This window comes from Orycteropus afer, unplaced genomic scaffold (assembly GCF_000298275.1).
Source record: "Orycteropus afer afer isolate SDZICR_OR568_19922 unplaced genomic scaffold, OryAfe1.0 scaffold00020, whole genome shotgun sequence".
Classification (NCBI taxonomy): domain Eukaryota; kingdom Metazoa; phylum Chordata; class Mammalia; order Tubulidentata; family Orycteropodidae; genus Orycteropus; species Orycteropus afer.
Window position 1 is genome coordinate 16,647,670 of NW_006921607.1, and position 14,473 is coordinate 16,662,142.

The 14,473-nt window shown below is 40.7% G+C and overlaps 1 pseudogene; it reads left to right on the forward strand.

Moving 5' to 3' along the window:
• Positions 1 to 558: 558 nt before the first annotated feature.
• Positions 559 to 1,945, forward strand: LOC103191878 (annotated as a pseudogene).
• Positions 1,946 to 14,473: the final 12,528 nt, after the last annotated feature.

Consider the following 14,473-nt stretch of genomic DNA (forward strand, 5'->3'; position numbering starts at 1 on the left):
CATCTGCTAACCAAAAGGCAGGAACTCTGGTAGCATTGTGCCTAAGGCACTTGACTGCTAACCAGAAGGCTGGCAGTTCAAACCCCCCACCCACTCCTCAGAAAGAAGGTTGGGCAAACCTACTTCTTGGAAACCCAAGAAGGGGTCGCTATGAATCGGGGCCAACTCGACGGCAATAACAACAACAACAACAACCGAAAGGCTGGTAATTCAAATTCTCCAGTGACTCCATGGGAAAAAGACCTGACAGTCTGCTCCCATAAAGATTATAGCCCAGGAAACCTATGTGACAGTTCTACTCTGTTACATGGGGGTCACTTTGAGTCAAAATCACCTCAACAGCACTTAACAGCAATGGCAACAACAACTTTGTTATTATTATAATTTCAAATATTATAATAGAACAAAATATAGACTATGAAAGGCCTATGTAAGAGTTACTTACTATTATCATTACCACTCTAGTTACTATTCTCCTTATCTTAGATGTATCTATACATGTTAGTTAATTATTACTATCTTCATCTCATGACAGACTTTTTTTTTTTTTTTAAATACATGGTGCTTCTAGATATTCTCCCTACTAGGAGAAAGGATCATAAAATCTTTTCTTTTTCTTATCAGTTTTACTTTCCAACATATTCCTTCGAGTTAGAAAAATGCAGCAAACATGTTATAAACCACTCATCTATTTTCTTCACTTTCCTTGAAGAATGCTCAACCTCTTTTCTCAGCCCTCTAAGCGACAGTGGATTACCTAACTTTGATGTACCAGATGGCATCCTGGACTTTCATAAGGTCGACTCAACACAGACAGACTGAAGTGAAAAATTTAAAGGTAAGAGAGCAGATAAAAATCAAGCAAACGTCCTGTGATGGAAATGTTGCAGAATATCTGAAATTGGTCAACAGTGCAGACAAGCAGCAGACTGGAGGTATCCAACAAGTTTTTGAGAAAAAGAATGAAAAATCAGCTCACTCTTTTGCCCAGCTACAGAAAAAGTTAAAGCAATATTGCAGAACATTTGGAGGTGGAACAAAATGGAGCCCCCAGAAGCTCCAAGGACATTTCCAAGGACAACCTGAAGGACATTCACCACTCTCAGAAAGATGTTCATGCAAAATCTCCAACTCACCCCAGAACATGGTGAGCAGTCAATTGGGCATGTGAGGGGTGTCCCTTACTCCACTTGTGGTTGTTTTCAATAAGTCCAGACAATTTGCCAGCTTGATCTGGAGTAAGTCTGACAGAGCCAACAACATCTCTCATTTGAAAAAAAAACTCTTTAGAGGAGTTTCAGCCTGAGGTTAGTGCCAGGGCATATGGGGGCAGCACTATCACTGTGAACAAACTCAAATATGGCGGTGGTGATGGGTGTTGGAGGGGTGCATCAGGCTTCACTGACAGTAATAGGAACCAATATTTTGGGTCTGGCAAGGCCAACACACTGGACAGCCAGGGGAAGCTCACTATGATCCTAGAGGAACTGAGGGAGTTCAGGGACACCCAGGCACTGCTGGCTGAGGACACTGATGTGCTGAAGGCACAGTTTAAGAGAGAATATGGTTTTATTTCTTAGACCCTGCAAGAGGAGAAATGCAGGTATGAACGACTGGAAGACCAGCACTATGACCTGATGGATCTGCATCAGCACAAGACAGGCAACCTGAAACAGGAGCTGGCCAGCATCAAGGGGAAATTGGCCTACCAGCCCTACAAACAGTTGTGGGACATGCAGAAAGCCTTGAATCCAGCCAGACTTGCATTTCTAATCTGTAGCTCCATCAGCAAGAGCAGCAAGCTCTGTGGATGGACACCACGAATGCCAAAGTTCTTCTGGGAAAGTGTTTAAATGTGATCCTGGCCTTTGTATCTGCTATTGTAGTGTGTGTGTTGACTGTCACAGTTTGTCTTGCCCATGATGAAGAACCTCTTCATATTTGATGTGTTGAAAAACATGTGAAATTGCTCACTACAGATTAGTAAGTAAGCATAAGTAAGGCCATGCTTACTTCCCTACTGGGTGCTCTGTCCCTGTCAGGGATTGCAAACTTGAAAAGAAGCTTTGATTCTGTAGGAAGGTGCTGTAGGATTGGGAGAGAGACAGATGTCAGTCATACCTAGAAACAAAATCTTTGATGTGGTGACAAAATGTGAAACTATTCATTACAGATCAGTAAGTAATCACAAGCCTGTGCTTACCTTATTGGGTAATCTGACACTGCCTCAAAGTCTTACAAGTTACTCAACACAACCTGCTTTTCAAAAACAGGTTCTTTTCTGACCTCCACCCCATCCCGTGAACATTGTGATCCACATACGAATATAGAGACTCTTTTAAAATAAACTCCTTATACTGTGCCAGGATTGACAGCTGTTGCCCACCTCCTTAACTCTATAATAGCAAACATCTGAGCCAAGAGGGGAAAAGTCAGTAAACCACCCGGATGTTTTGTTGATGTTTTGCCATGCATTCAGAAGTTATGCAACATCTGGATGACAACTTAGTATGTTGGCTTTCTGTTGGGCTGTTTGGGTATTGTGTAGACACCAGGCTTTATCTTAACATGGTCATAATTTACGAGTTTGGAATTTCAAATGCAATCCAAAGCCTTAGGAGCCTGAATCCACTCACCCTTGGCAAAACGTGAGTATGTGTTTTTAAAGCATTGAGACTTGGAAAGTTTATTAAAAAGTCTCAAAAGGCATTTGGACATCAAATAACTCACAAAACCCAATGTTTTTGTGATTTAAATGAATCAGAAACATATGGATTAAATTTCCTTTAAATTGCGCTCAAGATTAAAAATCAAGGGGAAAAGTGCTCAGGGCCAAATGTGTTTTGGGTTTTCCAAGACCAAACATGGCTGCAAATGAGCTGGAGACGTGAACAGCACCCACATTGCTGCTGGGGTGCCCACTCCTCAAATCAGTTTAAGGGCCCGACTTAGTTTCATCCACAGAGCATTTGTTCTTGGTCTGCCAAGCAACCGCACAGACCACTGGAACACAGTCATAATAACAAACATCAACAATTAAAATGTCTGCTAATTTGCAGTTAGCCAAAAACAAACAACATACTTCAAAGTCAAATTCAAGATGTCTCTTTTTAAAGTTCCCCTGCAGGATCTGAAAGTGATCAAAAGAGAAATTACATCTGCAAAAGGAGCTGTTTCAAGCATTATTTAAAAGTGGGCAGAGATGGGGCTTCTAACAGCCAAGCCACCACAAGCAGCAACCCAGTTCTGGGCTTGTCATTTTTGGGCTCACATATCAACCTAAATTTAACTCTGAGGGCTTTAAACCAAGCTACAGAAAATCAACCTGGAAGATGTGTGGATGAGCATGAGAGCGAAGACCCTCTCCTGCAGGAGAGAGTCTGTGTCTGACTTCTGCTCCCCTTACCTCTCTGTACTCTGGCCAATGAAAAAGCAGAATCAGTTTGATCTTATTGGTGACCAAAATACCCTGCAAACATATCTTTCACTCATACTGACTTTTTCATCCTAGGATATTTTTTCCCTCCAAAACATTTGACTTTCCATTTCTGATCCTTCAGATTAAAATAACAGACCCCTTTTCCTAGGTTCACTAGTCTTGACTTTGACTAGCCCCTGGAGGCCAAGAGATCTTTGGAGGCAAGGACCCAGAATCTGACCTCTTTGGCTGGCCTACAGAAATTTTCCACACCACCTCCTCTGTACCTCCTATTCCCCTCTCTTTCCCTAGTTTTAATTTTGTGGCTTGTAATTAGGAATTTTATTCCATCCAGGGGTTGTCTTTATTATCCCCTTTTATCAAGTTTTACATCAGCTCTCTGAAACTTATACATTTAAGAATGCCATTTATTCATTCAACAAGCATTTGTTATTAAGCTCATACTATGTGCCATGGACATATTTATTAAAAATATGTCTGTTAACAGGACAGTTCACAATAGATGAGTAAATAAATGAATGCATAAGATAGCTGGAGATAGTGACAGATGTAATTGAGAATATAAAACATGTTGATGTGATAAGAATATCAGTGAGTGTCTGTGTGTTTGGAGGAAGAGAGAGACTGGGAGGGAACTGAAGACGGGTGGTCAGGAACTGAAGAGCCTCAGGAAGAGGATCTCTGAGTAGGTTGATATTTAATTCAAGCCTGGTATGGGGAGAAGGAGAGCCCTGGTGGTGCAGTGGTTAAAGCCCCTGCCGCTAACCAAAATGTCCTCAGTTCAAACTCTCTGGGGAAAGATGTGACAGTCTACTTCCGTGATGATTTACAATCCTGGAAACCTTCTGTCCTACAGTGTCACTATGAGTCAGAATCAACTCAATAGCAATGGATTTATGGGATGGGGAGAAGGGGTGCCCCTTCTGAAAAGCTGGGCACATTTGTGTCTTGGGGCTACTGTACCAAATTGCCACCAGCTGGGTGACTTAAAACAACAAAAGTTTATTCTCACACAGTTCTGGGGGCTTTGTTGTTGCTGGATGACCTGAAGGTGGCTCCAATTCATGGTGACTTTATCTATAAAATGGAACATTTATTGTCCAGTGCTGCACCATATCCATGATCATTGGTATGTTTGAGTCTGTCGTTAGGCTATTTTGTCAATCCACCTGGTGGAAAATTTTCCTCATGTCTGCTGACCCTCTGCTTTGTCAACCATGATGTTCGTTTCCAGTGATTGATCTTTTCTGATGACATGTCCAAAGTAAGCAAGCTGAAGTATCACCATCCTCACCTCTAAGGAGCTTCCTGGTTGTATTTCTTCTAAGGCTGATTTGTTTGTTCTCCTGGAAGTCCATGATATATTCAATACTCTTCACCAATACTACAATTCAAATGCATCAATTCTTCTGTCTTCCTTTTTCATTATCCAGGTTTCATATGCATATGAGGCTATTGAAAATTGAAAATCAAAGTGCCAGTAGGGTTAGTTCCTTCCAGAGATGCTGGGAAAGAATCCATTTCATGCCCCTCTCTCCTAGCTCTAGTGTCTGCCATCAATCCTTGCTATCTCTTGACTTGTGGAAGCATCACTCTGATCTCTGTCTCCATCTTCACAGCACCTTTCATTTTGTGTGTCTTCTCCTATTTTGTCTCTTATAAGGACAATTGTTGTTAGATTTAGGGGCCAACATAATTCAGGATGATCTTATCTGGAGATTTTTACCTTAGTTACATTTTCAAAGACCTTTATTGAAATAAGGTCACATTCTGAGGTTCTGGATAGACATATCTTTTGGCAGACATCATTCAGCCCACTATACTGCAATGAGTGCTCCTGACAGAGAGGATAGCAAGGGCAAAGATCGCGAGGCTGGAACAAGCTAGGTCTATGGAAAAGTTGAATGTGGACAGTGTGCCTGGAGTATATGGAGTGAATGAGGGCAGTGTGATATGAGATGCAGGTGCCAGATCAGGTAGGCCCTTGTAAACCACAGTATGGAATTGCCTTTTATGTGGATATGATGGGACACTTTTCATCAGTCTAGGGAAGCATGATCTCTTTGTACTTTAAATATATTATTTTGGTTGGTATTTGTTGAATGGACAGACTAGGGGAGCAAGAATATACAATAAAGGAGACATTTTTCCTCTAATTTATGTCCCAAATCTACTTCTTCTAAGTCCCTCTTCTTTGCTGAGACATTTTGGACATGATTCATTGCTTTTACCCCTCCACTTACAGTTGAGAAATTGAGTTCTGTTAGCCAGCATCTGCTACTGCCATGACAGAGGGACAAACTTTCCAAATCCTGCCATAGCTGGTAGGCTTTTTAGTTGCCATTGAGTCAATTCTAAGGCTTTGGGATAATAGTATGTTATTGACTCCTCTGTGACTGTTTGAACTTTGTGCTATATAGAGTAGCCTTAAAATGTTTTATAGTTGAACCAACTCATGGTACATTCCAAATGCAATTAAAAAAAGCATAAAAATTTTATCAGAATTGACTTCTTATCCTGAGTCACCTCTCAATCTTTAAAATAGGAATAATAACTGTTGAAAGAACCCAGGAAGCTCTATGGGGGCAGTTCTACTCTGCCCTGTAGGGCTTCTATGAGTTAGATCAACTTAATGGCACAACAAAAATTGTTGTCATTAACTGCCATCAAGTTGACTCTGACTCATGGTGACCTTGTATAGAATAGAACGAAATATCACCTGGTCTTACATCATACTCACAATTGCTACTCTCAATAGGCCTGTCCCATGTATAATTGTAAATACAGGTCAATTAAAGAAGTAAACTAAGTACCATGAGAGCACAAAGAAAAGACATCATGGAGGGGGAAGAATGTATATTCTTTCCTCTATAATTGATGGCTAGTCCCTTTTATTCTATGCCAAAACACATCTTTATGCACTGACTCAGTTGTCACTGTCATCTGATACCTGGAAGACTGGTCCTCGGCCTCCACCTACCCTCACCATTCCATCTGCCACCAGAAACTAAAGGAATTTTTAAAAGTAAAATTGACAGTGTTGCCCACTGCTTAATTCCTTTAAAAGATGCCTATTGCACTTGGAGTACAACTCAAACTATTACATAATCCACAAAGCCACACATGATAAGGCCCCTGACATCCCACCTCCATCTCTTGACCCTTCTCCTCCAACTATACTGGCTTTCCTAGAAGGTGCCAAGGTCTCTTCCACTTCAATGTCTTAGAATCTCTGCTCCCTCTGCCTGGAGCACTCTTCTTGCATGTTTTACTTATCTGCCCCTTCAGCCTTTAGATCTCACTCAGAAAGACCATCTCTGACTTCATAACTAGACCCCTCTCCCCAAGGTGCATTATCTTCATCACGAAGCTCCATTGATTTATTTCATAGCATGTAACCACAATTTGTATTCCTTCATTTCTTTATCTCTTTGCTTTTTCAATAGCCCATCTCCTCATTGGGATGTCAGCTCCAGGACAGTAGGGACATTGTCTGCCTGATATAGCACTTCCCCCCAGCTCCCACCTTTCCCTAGCAAAGGGAGAGACACGTGAGGGTATTCAAATGAATGGATACATGTTTCAATCAGGGGATATAGGATGAGCATAGTCATGGAGGCTAGGAAGAGTTATGTGTGTTCTCAGACTGCTGATTAATACAGTATGGAAGGAGAGAGGAAAGTTGGCAGTCTATTGGGAGACCCATAGTGAGTATTACTTACTGAAAAAACGTCCAATGTTGGATGTCTTGAAATTCTCATTGAGCCATTTGGACATAATTCTGTATTAAAATATGGATCCTGAGAGGTTTTTGAGCAGCAAGTGACTCAGGATGACCCATGCTTTAAGGAGATCTCTTAGGTAACAGCATGGAGAATGTATTAGACAGATGGATAACTGGATTCAGGGACACCAGTGAGACAGCTATTAAAATGTTCCAGGTGAGAGGTGAAGAGAACTTGACCCAGGGCAGAAGCAGTGGGGATGACAAAGAGCGGAAGGTACAGAGGTTGAATTGATAGAATTTAGCAAATGGTTGCCTGAGAAAGTTGAGGAGTGAGAGGGTGAAAAGATGGTTCCATTTTCTCCAGCCTGAGTGCTTGGCTATGTGGAAAAAGTCCTCAGTACCTGTGGGAGGGTGCTTCCAAGGGAATATGTCAACCTCCCCCCAAAAGTGAATAAGTAAATATTATTTGGCTTATTATATTAAATTACTCAAGCTTAACTAGCATAGCCAGTTGCATTTTTAAGGCTTTCCTCCCAAAATGCAAGACATTAGAGTTGATTCTCTGCTATGTCCTCCCTCTCTCTGGGAGTGGGTGGCCATCTGGACCACAGAGAAAGCCATCAGACTTCATCCAGCCACACAGGGCCAGTCCAGGCCCAGACCAGCTTGAGCCAAAACCACTCCACTTAGAATTGCTCAGAGACTTCTCCCCTCCCAAGGAGCCAGGATGAATTTTTAACTCACTATTGATCAGGCAATTTTAAAATCAATTTTAATTAAATGAAAGATTTCTATCAGGATTGCTTCTTTCTGGACAGTAAATTGGACCTTGTAATAACACTTACATTTGAACATCTCTCATACAAGTAACTGAGTCCATCATAAATAAGTAAAGATCCTTCTCCTTATTATGCATTTGGGGGAAACCAAGGTTAGAGATTTTTCCTGAGGCCCTGCAGTAATGGGAGCAGAAAAAGGGAACTTGAATCATGGGGATGCCAACATCAAATCCCACTAATATCACTCCCAGCCTCCAAATACTCTTTCCTTACACAGGGTATAAAGAGAAAATAGATCCTAGAGAGCTACTGAGGAAGGGAAAATAGGAAATATTTAACAGACACAGATGAAGCAAGTTCACTGAATGTTGTGTGTAGGAGATAGTTTATTATCTGAAAGCATTTTCCTTGTTAGAAATGGTCACACTTGGTTGGCCTGTAGAAATATGACCCCAATAGGGTGAGCTGTCCTGTAAATTACTTCTTTACATGAGTCACTAATGCAACCCTGTTCTCTCATCTTACAGCACTATGGTGTATCTGTTGGGAAAACTGGGACATAAAGGCCTTTGTTCAGAACATCTGCTGTCAGATTCTGTCTTCTGCAAACTTCTTCAGCTCACCTCTTTCACATCTTCCATCTGTAGAGTCAGCCCTTTACAATTCCTGAATCAGCGTTGACCAGTATGTGGGGGCCTGTGGAAGCAGCAGTCAAGAAATCAAATGATATATTGCACTGAGCAAATCAATTGCAAAAGACCTCTTCAAATTTTCAGAAAGCAAATATGTCACTTTGATGTCTAAAGTGTTCCTGACCCAAGCCATGATCTTTTCAAATACCTCATATACATGTGGAAACTAGACATTGAAAAAAGAAGACAGAAGAATAACTGATGTATTCGAATAGTGCTATTGGGGAAGAATATTGACTAGATCATGATTGCCAGAAGGAACAAATCAGTCTCAGAAGAAATACAACCAGAATGCTCCTTAGAAGTGAAAATGGTAAGACTTTGGCTCCCTTACTTTGGACCATCAGGAAAGACCAATCCCTAGAAAAGGACATCATGTTTGGTAAAGTAGAGAATTGGCAAAAATGAGAGAAACCCTCAATGAGATGGTTGACACAGTAGCCACAATAGTGAACTCAAACATACAGTCTAGTGAAGTCGAGCTCACAAGGTCCTTTTGTGCCCCATCCTTTGAACTGGAGTTCAGTTCTACTAGTGCCAGTCCTGCCTAATTCTGTTTCTACCGTCAGTCCGTTCTGCTGACTTTTCAAGAGGAAGTTATAACGTTCCCTTGAGAGTCTTCTAAGGGAGTAAATATCTATTTGATGTGAGATGTTACTAAAACTTTACCCAACATTGATCACGGATCTGAGTCAAAACAAGATCAAGAATCTTATTTTTCTCCTCTTGGACACATAAGGTACACCTATCCCCTTGCTATGCTTTCCCAATAAAATGTTTCATCAAGTAGAGGTTAAGAGTTCAGGATCAAGAATAAGAATGCCTGGGTTTAAATCATGACTCAGTCTCTTGCTAGCTGGTGACTTTGGGTAGCTACCTAATCTCAGAATGAACTTCTGATCCTCCTCTGCAGAAATGAAGGAATTGTGGAGCCCTGTCTTGAAGGTTGCTATAAATGTTGAATGAGTCAATGCACAGAAGAGTCTTAGCCCTGTATCCAGTACATAGATGTTTGCATTATTATGTTATTAAATTATTTCTCACTCCTTGCATCATTTTGGCTATATGTGGTACTGAATATGAGATTTCTAAACCATTAACTTGTCTCTTAAACAAACAAACAAATTTAAAATGTTGTGTAAGAAAGAAGAAAGTTGCCTCGTGGAGAAGGCCATTCTTATAGGCTCATTGAAGAGATGCCTGACTATTTTCTTTGAATGCATTGTTTGCCTGATGTGGGCCCACATGGCCATGCACACGTGGAAACCACATCAAACACTGGCATTGGTGTTCAAGTAGTTTCTTTGGGCACAAGCCCAGTCTGTGCCCAATCATGGCCACTGGGACTGTCTCCCATTAGAGAGAAGAATCTCCTTTTGACAATAAAAGTAAAGCAATGTGATTTCATTTTTGGATCATGTATCCCTTCCTTGCATGAGTGATAATACATGTGTCTTCTTGAAAAGAATTTTCTAGCCCTCCCATTTAATTTAGTTTCTAGTGATATATAGCTGTCCCAGATAGTGTTCAAATGAAGGAGAAACTGATAACGCATCAATATACTCTAAGGTCTGCTTGTTCAGGCTCCTGTCCCATTCTAGGGCCAGTTTCTTCAGGGCCTAGAAGAATTGCACCTTTAAAGAGTTACTAATTCTTTAAGACCTTATAGGAGTGTTTCTCAGAAAAAGGCTCACAATTTCTTTCTTTTTTTTAAAAAATATTTATTTATTTATTTATGTTGTTGTAGTTTGGGTGAAAGTTTACCAAGTACATTAGTTTTCCATTCAACAATTATACACATTTGTTTCGTGATGTTGGTTGCTATCCCTTCAATGTGACAACACTCTCCTTCTTCCTTCCTGGGTTCCCTGTTTCCTTAGTCCTTGTTTCCTGCCCCTTCTGTGCTTTGTTTTTGGGCAAATGTCACCCTATTGGTCTCATATGGTAGGTTGTATGGAGAGTACAATCCCTGGTGTTATTATTCACTTTATAGGCCTATGTATTGTTTGCTGAAAGAAGTTGATCCTTGGGGGTGGGTTCAGTTTCAGGCTTGAAGGGTATCTAAGAGACACAGTCTAGGGGATTACACTACTCTCTACCAAACCAGTAATTCTGGTCTTTTTCATGATTCTGAATTTTGTTCTACATTTTTTTTTCTCACTCTCTGACCAGGACTATCTATTTTGATCTTGATCAGAGTGTTCGGTAACGGTAGCTGGGCACCATCCAGTTCTTCTGGTCTAAGGCTAGTGGAGGCTCTGGTTCACTTAGCCCACTAATCCCTTGAAATAATTGTTTCCTCAAGTCTTTGATTTTCTTCACTCTTCTTTTCTCCAAGTGAGGAGAGACCAACAGTTGCATCTTAGATGGCTGCTCGCTAGCTTCTAAGACCCCAGTCACTACTCACCATAGTAGGATGTAGAACATTGTCTTTGTGGACTATATTATGCTAGTCGACCTAATTATCCCCTGAGATGGTCCCCAAGCCCAGTGAGTCATTTCCTCAGTCATCTGGAGGTGTCTCAGGAATTAGAAATTTAACAAGCTCATTGAGTCATTATGATACACACTTATGTTTGTAAAGCACTTCTTTAGAGCAGTTGACAAACTATGGCCTGTGGGTCAAGTCTGGCCCACTGCCTGTTTTTGTAAATAAAATTATATTTATTATATTTATACATCCATTCGTATATTGTCTAAAGCTGTTTTCATGTTACAATGGCAGAGGTGAGTAGTTGTGACAGTGTTTGGCCAAAAAGTCTGAAGTATTTACTATCTGGGCCTTTACAGAAAAAGTCTCCCAATCTCTGCTCTATAGAAAATGCCATATAAGATTTGTATTAAAATCATAGTTAGAGAAATAGGGAAACATCTTAGGTCTATGACCAGTGTATTGCCATGTCTCCCTTCATTCTTCCTTACATATTATTTTAAGTAATAATGACATAAAGTCAGCACATACATTCAGGCATCTACTAAGGCCAGCCACTATGTTACCTGTTGAAAATATGGCGATCTCTGTCCCTATGGAGCCCACATGAGGTTTGTAGGTATGACTTATTTTATTGAATCTATGCTGCTATTGATTGAAGACATCGTTATTTTATGCACCACTAAGAAAGTTAAAAAAAAAGCTACCAATTAAATCATGACACAGGGTTTCCTTATGCCTCAGAAATTTTATTTTCTAATTATTAAAAGAGCTCTTTTAGATTTATTTTTATCGCTCTTGCCATACATAAAAAATTATATGCAATATTACAGGTTAAGAACTATGATCTCTAGAATATTCTTCCAGGTTGCTGACACCCACTCTACAAATTACTTTCAGACACTTTTTGGTCTTTTCAGAAAGTATTAACAGAGGGTTTTTGACCAAGTTCATGCATATGCATGTGTAGCCAATGACAGCTATGTCACCATGGCCACCTGGCTAACAGTGTTTGTGAAAGACCATCAATCATAATCCAGTTTCAAATATGTGAAATAACTTTTTGGACGTGTGCTTCATAGAACTGATGAAATATGGTTTATTTCTTGGTGAACAAGAAGTCAGTGGATGTAGGCTGGGTCCTAGGAAAAAGGTATCTCACAAGTGAGTTGAGGCAGGCTGGCCAGAAGAAACAGGGGGGTGGAGAACTTGTCCTCTGTGACAAGTATGATCCCCAGCTTTCTCCGTAGCCCTCATCATACCAACCCACACAGACTTATTGATGTCTCTTCTTACGTGAGCCTGACATATCTTTCAGGATACAGGCCTGACCTCTTTTATTTCTGAGCCTTAAGAGACCTAGGAGAAATTCTGGGAAGCTTTAAGTACTGATAGTTATTTATTCAATGAAAGTATGAATAAAGGTGAACAGGGAAGAAGGAATTCAGAAGCAGGAGCTCCAGGAGTGAAACTTTAGAGAATTACATGTAACAAAGAATGTTTGAGAGTCAACAGTGGAGACTGAGCTTCTCTAGAATCTTGGCCCAGTCTGGAAGATGCTCAAGGGATGGACATGGAAGAAACCAAAGGAAAGATTCAGGCCACTGGGGCAGCAGGGCTGTGGCTGCACCTGGACCTTGGACTCCAGTGGCCATCATGGGCACAGGTAGCCTTGTATCTGAACAGCTTGTGGTGAATATCTCCTGATTTCATCCATTCAGTATTTCTATGCCAGAGACATAGCTCTTCCCACATCATGTAATTCTGTTGGGCATGACAATCATGGGTATGACAATCATGTGCCTTACCTTTTTCATGAATGGTCATAAGAATGGGCAAGGTCACCTTCTCCATTAGGCATAATAGGCACCATACTCAGGGGCCATGGTACTTTTAGTGGCCCATGGTAACTCTTTAATTTATGTTAAAATCAGAAGAAGTCAATGACTATAATCCAACCTGGATTATAATAATTTTTTAGACCAAATATTTGGTATAAAATACATATATATATATATATATTTGAGGAAGGGACCTACAAAGGCAAAAGTATCTAATGTCCACAAAAGACATAATGAGGATCTAAGGGTGGGCATGTGACACAATTCATGTCCACCAGATGCCTTCCCAGGGACATGACTCATGAAATAGGTTATACCAAAGCAACACCAATACAGAGACCCTCTGCATATTGGCTATGAGGATGACCCAAAATTAAGAACTCTGGAATGATACTCAAACTCAGTGGTGCACTGCTCTGGAAAGCAGAAAGGAGAATGAAACTGGAGGCTGGGAAGAAGTTGGTTTTGTTTCATTTATTTAGCAAAACAAAACGAGATTTAAAAACAAACAAACAACAACAAAAAAAAACTCCAACAGAAGCAATACAGCAAATGAATGATAACTATTGTTAATTATGGATAGTAGAGAAATAAATGCTTATTTGGTTATTTCTCTGTATTGTATTCTCCCTTTCTCTCTCTCTACATTTATATATAAATATGTAGGAGGGAAATCTGGGGCCAACAAGGCCATAGGATCCAGGTAAGCGGAGGGAGACGGCCTCCACCCAAAAAACAGAAAGGTGGGAAAGCCGGGGATGACAAGGCAGCAGGATCCAGTTAAAGGGAAGGAGACAGCCCCCACCTAAAGGCAGGAAGGAGGGAAGCCAGGGCCAATGGCGGCAGGATCCAGGTAAGGAGAAGGTGGAGAGGTTTGTCTGTCAGTTTGTTGTACTGTGGTGGCTGGCATGTTGCTGTGAGGCTTGAGGCTGTGCCACCGGTGTTTCAAATGCCAGCAGGGTTGCACATGGTGCACAGGTTTCAACGCAGCTCACGGACTGAGACAGACTAGGAAGAAGGAAGAGGCCATCCACTTCTCAAAGAAGTGGGCAGGGAAAACCTTATGAATAGCAGAGAAACACCGTCTTTTACATTACTGGAAAACTTTATGAATAGCCTGGAAACATTGTCTGATACAGTGTAGGAAGATGAGCCTTTTAGGTCAGAAGGCACTCAAAATATGACTGGGAAAGAACTTCATCAGAGTAGAACCAACCTTAATGATATGGATGAAATAAAGCTTTCGGGACCTCCACTTGCTGATGTGGCACAAGTCAAATAGAGGAGAAACAGCTGCAAACATCCATTAATAATCAGAACATGGAATGTATGAAGTATGAATCTAGGAAAATTGGAAGTTGTCAAAAATGAAATGGAATGCATAAAGATTGATATCCTAGGCATTAGTGAGCTGAGATGGACCAGTTTTGAATCATTTTGAATCAGACAACCATATGATCTACTATACCGAGAATGACAAATTGAAAAGGAATGGTGTGGCATTCATCATCACAAAGGATGTTTCAAGATCTGTCCTGAAGTACAATGCTGTCAGTGATAGGAT